Source organism: Capricornis sumatraensis, chromosome 10 (assembly GCF_032405125.1).
Source record: "Capricornis sumatraensis isolate serow.1 chromosome 10, serow.2, whole genome shotgun sequence".
Lineage (NCBI taxonomy): Eukaryota > Metazoa > Chordata > Mammalia > Artiodactyla > Bovidae > Capricornis > Capricornis sumatraensis.
The window spans coordinates 62,161,981-62,171,293 of record NC_091078.1 but is presented as its reverse complement, the minus strand read 5'-3'; the positions used below and the strand labels follow the sequence as shown (position 1 = coordinate 62,171,293).

At 44.6% G+C, this 9,313-nt stretch overlaps 1 pseudogene; it reads left to right on the top strand.

Moving 5' to 3' along the window:
* Positions 1 to 7,403: 7,403 nt before the first annotated feature.
* LOC138087771 (ribonuclease H2 subunit B pseudogene) lies at positions 7,404 to 8,394 on the top strand (annotated as a pseudogene).
* The last annotated feature ends 919 nt before the right edge of the window (positions 8,395 to 9,313 follow it).

The window sequence follows — 9,313 nt, the reverse complement described above, 5'->3', positions numbered from 1 at the left end:
CAAATTTGGCCTTGGAGTACAGAATGAAGCAGGGCAAAGGCTAACAGAGTTTTGCCAAGAGAACACACTAGTCATAGCAAACACTCTCTTCCAACAACACAAGAGAAGACTCTACACATGGACATCATCAGATGGTCAGTATCAAAATCAGACTGATTATATTCTTTGCAGCCAAAGATGGAGAAGCTCTATACAATAAGCAAAAACAAGACCAGGAGCTGACTGTGGCTCAGATCATGAACTCTTTATTGCCAAATTCAGACTTAAAGAAAGTAGGGAAAACCACTAGACCATTCAGGTATGACCTAAATCAAATCCCTTATAATTATACAGTGGAAGTGACAAATAGATTCATGGGATTAGATCTGATAGACAGAGTGCCTGATGAACTATGGACAGAGGTTCGTGACATTGTACAGGAGGCAGGGATTAAGACCATCCCCAAGAAACAGAAATGCAAAAAGGCAAAATGGTTGCCTGAGGAGGCCTTACAAATAGCTGTGAAAAGAAGAGAGGTGAAACACAAAGGAGAAAAGGAATAATATTCCCATTTGAATGCAGAGTTCCAAAGAATAGCAAGGAGAGATAAGAAAGCTTTCCTCAGTTATCAGTGCAAAGAAATAGAGAAAACAATAGAATGGGAAAGACTAGAGATCTCTTAAGAAAATTAGAGATACCAAGGGAACATTTCATGCAAAGATGGGCTCAATAAAGGACAGAAATGGCATGGACCTAACAGAAGCAAAAGATATTAAGAAGAGGTGTAAAGAATACATAGAAGAACTAAACAAAAAACATCTTCATGATCAAGATAATCATGATGGTGAGATCACTCACCTAGAGCCAGACATCCTAGAATTCGAAGTCAAGTGGGCCTTAGGAAGCATCACTATGAACAAAGCTAGTGGAGGTGATGGATTCCAGTTGAGCTATTTCAGATCCTAAAAGATGATGCTGTGAAAGTGCTGCACTCAATATACCAGCTGCTGCTGGTGCTAAGTCACTTCAGTCGTGTCCGACTCTGTGTGATCCCATAGATGGCAGCTTACCAGGCTCCGCCATCGCTGGGATTCTCCAGGCAAGAACACTGGAGTGGGTTGCCATTTTGGAAAACTCAGCAGTGGCCACAGGACTGGAAAAGGTCAGTCTTCATTCCAATCCCAAAGAAAGGCAATGTCAAAGAATGCTCAAACTACTGCACAACTGCAGTCATCTCACACGCTAGTAAAGTAATGTTCAAAATTCTCCAAGCCAGGCTTCAGCAGTACTTGAACCGTGAACTTCCAGATGTTCAAGCTGGATTTAGAAAAGGCAGAGAAACCAGAGATCAAATTGCCAACATCCACTGGATCATCAAAAAAGCAAGAGAGTTCCAGAAAAACATCTACTTCTGCTTTATTGACTATGCCAAAGCCTTCGACTATGTGAATTACAACAAACTGTGGAAAATTCTTAAAGTGATGGGAATAACAGACCACCCGACCTGCCTCCTGAGAAATCTGTATGCAGGTCAAGAAGCAACAGTTAGAACTGGGCATGGAACAACAGACTGGTTCCAAATCGGGAAAGAAGTATGTCAAGGCTGTATATTGTCACCCTGCTTATTTAACTTATATGCAGAGTACATCATGAGAAACCCTGGACTGGAAGAAACACAAGCTGGAATCAAGATTGCCAGGAGAAATATCAATAACCTCAGATATGCAGATGACACCACCCTTCTGGCAGAAAGTGAAGAGGAACTAAAGAGCCTCTTGATGAAAGTGAAAGAGGAGAGTGAAAAAGTTGGCTTAAAGCTCAACATTCAGAAAACGAAGATCATGGCATCCGGTCCCATCACTTCATGGGAAATAGATGGGGAAACAGTGGAAACAGTGTCAGACTTTACTCTGGGGGCTCCAAAATCACTGCAGTTGGTGATTGCAGCCATGAAATTAAAAGACACGACACTTACTCCTTGGAAGAAAAGTTATGACCAACCTAGACAGCATATTAAAAAGCAGAGACATTACTTTGCCAACAAATGTCCATCTAGTGAAGGCTATGGTTTTTCCAGTGGTCATGTATGGATGTGAGAGCTGGACTATAAAGAAAGCTGACCGCCGAAGAATTGATGCTTTGAACTGTGGTGTTGGAGAAGACTCTTGAGAGTCCCTTGGACTGCATGGAGATCCAACCTGGAGGATTCAATGTGTCAAAGTGGGGCTTATCAAGTCTGTATATCACAGCTTGGCCTTGGTCCCTGTGGGAGCTCAGAAGGAGCAGCACATAGTTCCCTGGGGGTTTGGAAGGATGACCAGGAGGTTTCCAGGGAGAGGGGAAGGGGGAGGGAATCCAAGGCAAAAGAAAAAGCACAAAAGCATGGAGGCGGGATGACAGGAGTGGACATGACAACTGCTGAGATGCAGACGTGGGGGTAACGCAAGCATGGTGAGCAGGAGTGTGAGGGAGGCAGCAAGGGAGAAGCTGGAGAGGTGGGTTGGACCAGAGCCCAGTCTCTAGGAGCCACAAAAGCACCCTAGAAAGCTCCTCTGTCAACTACAGCAAGTGGTGGAGGACAGCAATGGCGTGCCACATGCATGGGAAGGAGGGCCTGCCTGGGGACGACCCTTCTCAAGCCCAGCCTGATGGCTAAGATGGTCCTCTTTCTTGCAGGGATCACAGAAGGAGACCCGAGTCCAGCCGTCAGGCTCAGGAGAGCTGAGAGGGCTCTCAGACACGGAAGCCCCGAGGGACTGGAGTTCGGTGAGCATCACACTTGAAGCTACTCACGGAATGAAGGTGCAGGCAACGAACAGACGATTCTGACTGACATTCACATGATATAAGATACAAAGCACTCAACATCACAGTAATCTAAGTCTATGCCCCAACCACTGACACCGAAGAAGCTGAAGTCGAATGATACTATGAAGACCTAGAAGTCCTTCTAGAACTAACACCAAAAAAAAAAAAAAGATGTCCTTTTCATTACAGGGGACTGGAATGCAACAGTAGGAAGTCAAGAGATACCTGGAGTAACAGGCAAGTTTGTCCTTGGAGTACAAAATGAAGCAGGGCAAAGGCTAACAGAGTTTTGCCAAGAGAACACATTGGGTCATAACAAACACTCTCTTCCAACAACACAAGAGATGACTCTACACATGGACATCATTAGATGGTCAACACCGAAATCAGATCGATTATATTGCAGCAAAAACAAGACCTGGACCTTACTGTGGCTCAGATCATGGACTCCTTATTGCCAAATTCAGACTTAAATTGAAGAAAGTAGGGGAAACCACTAGACTATAAAGGTATGACCCAAATCAAATCCCTTATGATTATACAGTGGAGGTGATAAACAGTCATGGGATTAGATCTGATAGGGTGTCTGAAGAACTAAGGATGGAGGTCCAGAACACTGTACAGGAGGCAGTGACCAAAACCATCCCAAGGAAAAAGAAACGCAAGAAGGCAAAGTGGCTGTCTGAGGAGGCTTTACAAATAACTGAGGCAGGAAGAGAAGTTAAAGACAAAGGAGAAAGGGGAACGCAGACCTACCTGAAAGCAGAGTTCCAGAGAATAGGAGGAAGAGACAAGAAAGCCTTCCTCAGTGAACAATGCAAAGAAATAGAGGAAACCAATAGAATGGGAAAGACTAGAGATCTCTTCAAGAAAATTAGAGCTACCAAGGGAACTTTTCATGCAAGGATGAACACAGTAAAGGACTGAAATGGTAAGGACCTAACAGAAGCAGAAGATATTAAGAAGAGGTGGCAAGAATACACAGAAGAACTATACAAAAAAGGTCTTAATAACCCAGATAACCATGATGGTGCGGTCACTAACCTAGTCAGACATCCTGGACAGTGAAGTCAAGTGGGCCTTAGCATTACTGTGAACAAAGTTAGGGGAGGAATTTCAGCTGAGCTACTTAAAATCCTTAAAATGATGCTGTTAAAGTGCTGCACGCAGAAAGGCAGTAAATTTGGAAAGCTCAGCAGTGGCCACAGGACTGGGAAAGGTCAGTTTTCATTCCAATCCCAAAGAAGGGCAATGCCAAAGAATGTTCAAACTACTATACAATTGTGTTCATTTTACATGCAAGTAAGGTTATACTCAAAATCTTTCAAGCTAGGCTTTGGCAGTACATGAACTAAGAACTTCCAGATGAACAAATTCCCAACATTGGTTGTATCATACAGAAAGGAAAAGAATTCAAGGAAAACCTCTACTTCTACCTCACCGACCACACTAAAGCCTTTACATGGTTCACAACAAATTGTGGAAAATTCTTAAAGAGATGGGAAGACCAGACCACCTTACCTGTCCTGAGAAACCTGTATGTGGGTCAAGAAGCAACAAAACTGGACATGGAACAAGGACTGGTTCAAAATTGGGAAAGGAGCATAACAGGCTGTATTTTGTCACTCTACTTATGTGCCAGCGGCAGCCTGTTCATTCAAAGGCCTATGAAGGCCTGGTGCCCAAATGAGAAGACAAGAACAGCTCACGGCTCATCACGGTCACTCACTCACTCCAAGGATTCCACCCAAGATACTAACTTCAAGCAAGATACTAACCTCAACAGGATACTAACCTCAACCTCAAGCAGCTCCTGCTGGATTAGTCCAAAGTAAACTTTAAATCTCAAGAATCAGACTGCCTTACTGTCCAGGTCACAGCCTAACCCCGGGTACGCAGATACAAGGAAACAGGAGAAGCTGGCCTATGACTCGTGATGCGAGAGGCAAAAAAGTCACACCTCTGCAGAAGTGGGGAGCCAGTTTCGGAATTCTCAGCTTCGGAGGAATGTCCAAAACATTTCGTTCAGTCTTCCCTTCTACTCAAGATATCCCAAATTCCCAAGGTGTTTTTTTTTTTCCTTTTAGTTGCTGCAACTAATCCCCGTGCCGCAACTAACACCTGGCGCAAAGACAAAGATTTTTACCAGCGAGAGATGGGCAACAGGCTTCTCACCTTGAGTCACGTGGAAAGTAGTGTTCAGGCAAAAGGGCTTAAAATGAGAGAGTGCAGATAGGTGTGCGTCTTCCTCGAAAGAAGACTATCCCAATTGGAGAGCAGATTTTACCTTCCAGCTAAGAGAACAAGCCTCAGTCCCCGAAGTCTCTTCCCACCTACAATGGATGATTTAGCGACTTCGAGTCGACATATACTCTCCTGCTTCCGCTTTCTGCAGCTCCAGGCAGCAGACGAGGCGATTCTCGGCGTCCCCAGCCTCACTTCAGCCCCGCCCCCCGAGCCCCGCAGCGCCCCTCCTCCGCCTTCCCCACTAGACAGCCCTGGGCTCCCGGGCTCCACCTTGTTTCCAAAGGCCAGCTTCAGCGAACCGAATGTGCCCTGGGTGCACAGGAACTTGAATACTTCCCAGAAGCAGCACCACATCGCTCCACGCAGCAGGAGGTGCTGGGAGAATCCCGGGGAGGCGCCTGGGAAGGCAGCTAATCCCAAACGGCTTTCGGCCTTCCTGCCACGTGTGCGCCCGCCGCGACAGACATCAGGCTGGATCGAGAGAGCTCAGCGATTGGACGGCGGCCCCACGTGACGGGACGCTCACGTTGGTTGGGTGGCCAATAGAGGCTCAGCGAGGGCGTCGAGGGGCGGTCGCCGGCAGAGACGCCGGGGAGCCTTGCCTCCCTGGTATGCTGCTTTCCGCGTTAGGTTTAACTGCGCAGAACACTCCTGGCCAGATGTATGAGGTAGACTGTGGTACTGTGGTTGCTGTTGTGGAATAACTCTTCGTGGCCTAGCAGTTTGAATCCTTGTCGTTCGGTGTCAATACGGGCTTTCCCTCCCAGGTGTCGCCCCACATCTGTTCAATCAGACTGAAGACTCCCCAGAGATCTACATGCGCCTTAGATATGCTTGGGCACAGAGTGCCAGAGACCTGCAGACTCAGCAAGAAAGCGGACTTGGGTTAAGGCTTCTGACAATTCAAAAGGCCTAGATGTCCCAGTGCCCAATATTGTGAGCAGCTCATTACCGATGCTACAAATGTTTTGAGTGATAAGATAAAATTAAGAAAGTTACTAATACCATGATGTTAACTAGAGCACCCTGAACTGGGACTGTGGAGGGGAAGGAATACCTCATCCCACATTTATTTAAAAAGCAATGAAAACAAACCTCAGAGATGGCTTATGGACAAAAGATGACCCATTGAGTTCTGGGAGACCCACTCGAACTCTCCCTCAACTTCAGGGGTCAAAGTCACAAATTTAAGAGGCTGCAGGGGCCAGGGAGAGGATATGAATGTGCAAAATTCCCCATACCGGTTACAGTGAGTCAGGAAGGATGGGTGTGGCCTGTGATGACCTAGGGAGTGAATGGCTTGTGTCTTATGCCTTCTGTCCAACCTTCCCTCAGCCTCGTCTTCTCTTCACTCTGTCCATTTCTCAGTTAAACAAATGAGCTAATAATAATATATATTCTGGGCCAGGCCTGTTCCAGGCAGCAGAGTTGCCAGGATGACTTAAGGGCCTGGCATTCCTTCAGTTTTGGCTTTTTGCAAAACTCAGCTCTAACTCCGTCCTGAGCTGGCCTAAGGCTTTATCTCCTTTTCCTTGATCTGATTGACTTTATGTATTGAATTGTGGCCCCTAAAAAGACGTTTTCAAGTCTTCATCCCCAGTACTTGTGAATGTGACCTTATTTGGAAACGGAGTTTTCTCATCCTGCAGCGGCTTGAAGCAGGATTTCCGTGGCCAGCCAGAGTGCCATAGCTCCAGGCTGCAGCAGTAACCTTCATGGTAGTTGGAATCACTTTTATGGGGCATTTTTTCTGGCTTTTATGTGGTCAATCATCTTGCTTTGCCTGAAATGAGTATATACCAGACAGAGCAAGGTATATACCTGGTGTATCTCAGGGGCCTCTCATGTGTGAGCACATGCCTCTTAGCCAAGATGGGTTCTAGGGAAGAGGCCTATGGGTAGGTTGATATCACTTACATGAGGTGATGCCCCCTCCCTTTTGACCTCCGAGGAACCTTTCTGTGCATGTATTCTCACTGACCTTGAGAATGAGAAATTCGAGGTCTCTTATCTGGGCAGGGCTCAACTCTTCTCTAAGTCCTGCTACTTTGGAGTATCTGTCCACGGGGAACAATTCCAGCTGCTGAGCCTGGGGCCCGTCTATCTCTTGCCTCAGAGTCATTGCAAATGTAGGCAAATTAAGGTCATTAGAGTGAGTCCTACTCTGACTAGTATTCTTAGAAGGACATATGTACACCTATGGCTGATTCATGTTGTTTGACAGAAAACAAAATTCTATAAAGCAGTTACCCTCCATTACAAAATAAAAAGGAGACAGAGGTGGGAGAAAGCCACGTGGCCACAGAAGCAGAGACTGGAACCATACATCAAAGAACCAAGGGACCTTCTCCTGCCATTTGCCACCGAGGGCTGAGGCCTGCGGCCGCCGGGAGCAGACGAGCAGCATGGCCGGTGGTGCCAACAGCAGGGACGGGGCTCACGCCTGGCAGCACGTGTTCCTGCTCCCTGCATTCTCAAAATGACAAATTTTCGAGATGGAAAACAGATTAGTGACTGCCGGGATTAGGGAATATTTAAAGGATACTTCAAAGAAGATGAAAAGTGGGCTTATGTTTGTAAAACTGGCTAACCCATGTTCAGGGGAAGGAGCCATTTACTTGTTCAATATGTGTCTACTGCAGCTTTTGAAATAAAAGTTTTCAAGGAAAAAAAAACATTCTTGGTTTATAAATGAATCAGTTCCATCAGGAGGTCTTCTTCACTTTGCCACACCTATGGACCCACTGTTTCTGCTTCTCTACTATCTTATAAAGGCTGATACAGAGGGGAAGTTTCAGCCCCTGGATCAAGTTGTGATGGATGACATGTTCCCAGATAGCATCTTGTTGCTGAAACTTCCTGAACTTGAGAAGTTACTTCGACATGTGACAGAAGAAAAAGAAATAGATATGAAGAAATACTACAAGTACAGCAAAGAGAAGACCTTAAAATGGCTAGAAAAAAAGGCTAATCAGACTATGGCAGCATTAAAAACCAATAAGGTAAATGTCAGTGCCCGGGTACAGTCTACTGCATTCTTCTCTGGTGGCCAGGTTTCCAGGGACAAGGACGAGGATTATGTTTGTTATGCCCATGGTCTGATATCTGATTATATCCCTAAACAATTAAGTGATGACATCTAAATATTTAAAACTTCCAGAACCTCCAGCTTCAGTGCCGAACCCTCCATCAAAGAAAGCAAAGTTATCAGATTACACTAAGTTTAACTCCAAAGATTTCAAGACTGTAAAGGAAAATAGCAAAAAGACTGCAGCTCAGAAGGCTCTGGCTAAAGTTGACAAGAGTGGAATGAAAAGTATTGATTCCTTTTTTGGTGCAAAACATGTCAAAAAAACTTAAGATTTGAACCTTTGAAAGTGAAATTGAGCAAAAATATCTGCCTTCTTCATGTCCCACTTTCATCCTTCCTCCTTGCTACTATACTTCTGAACCCTTAATTACCACCGTTTGAAAAAAGATAGGATGAGGGCAATTTTCAGATTCACTCAAACATTTCTTTGAATTTTGTGTTTCCTGAATATGGGAAAAGTAATTGTGAAACATCATGGCTTATAGCCTTTGGAATTTATTTGACATCATGAAAAGTAATCAAGTGAGTAGGATTAACCTTTAGCATCACAAATTCCTCAATAAACTGACATGTGACAATGGAAAAAAAAAAAACAACAAAAAACCAAGGGATGCCAAGGGTTGCTAGTAACACCACAAGAGAGGAATGAAACAGATTCTCCTCTGGAGCCCTCAGTCTTGACAACACCCTGACTTTGAACCTCCAGTCTCCAGAACTGTGCAAGAATAAATTTGTTGTTTTAAGCCATCCAGTCGTTGCAGCAGCCCTGGGGAACACATACAGATTGTTGATGAATAAATCAATCTAGAAAAGAAACGGAAAATTTTGGTAGAGCCATAATTGAGGATTTATAATGTGGTTAAAACATCTCAGAAAGCTGAGAACTGTTCTACCTGTTAAAAGTCAAGGCACAGTTATATGATTTTGAAGAGGGCTGTACATCAAATGATGTATTATTGACAGTTTAGATAACCGAGAACTAAACACCATGTGATCCCTTATGAAATCAAAATGGAATATTATTTCAAGGAGTTGTCTTCCTGATGATAGAATATTGCCTTTTATGGTTCAGCAGCCATTTATGTCAATGGGGAAAGTTTGGCTGCCACACAATGCAGAATCAGGGCAAAAGATGTCAAAGAACAAAGATTTGTTTATTATATTTTTCTTGTCTTGCTATAAAATGTG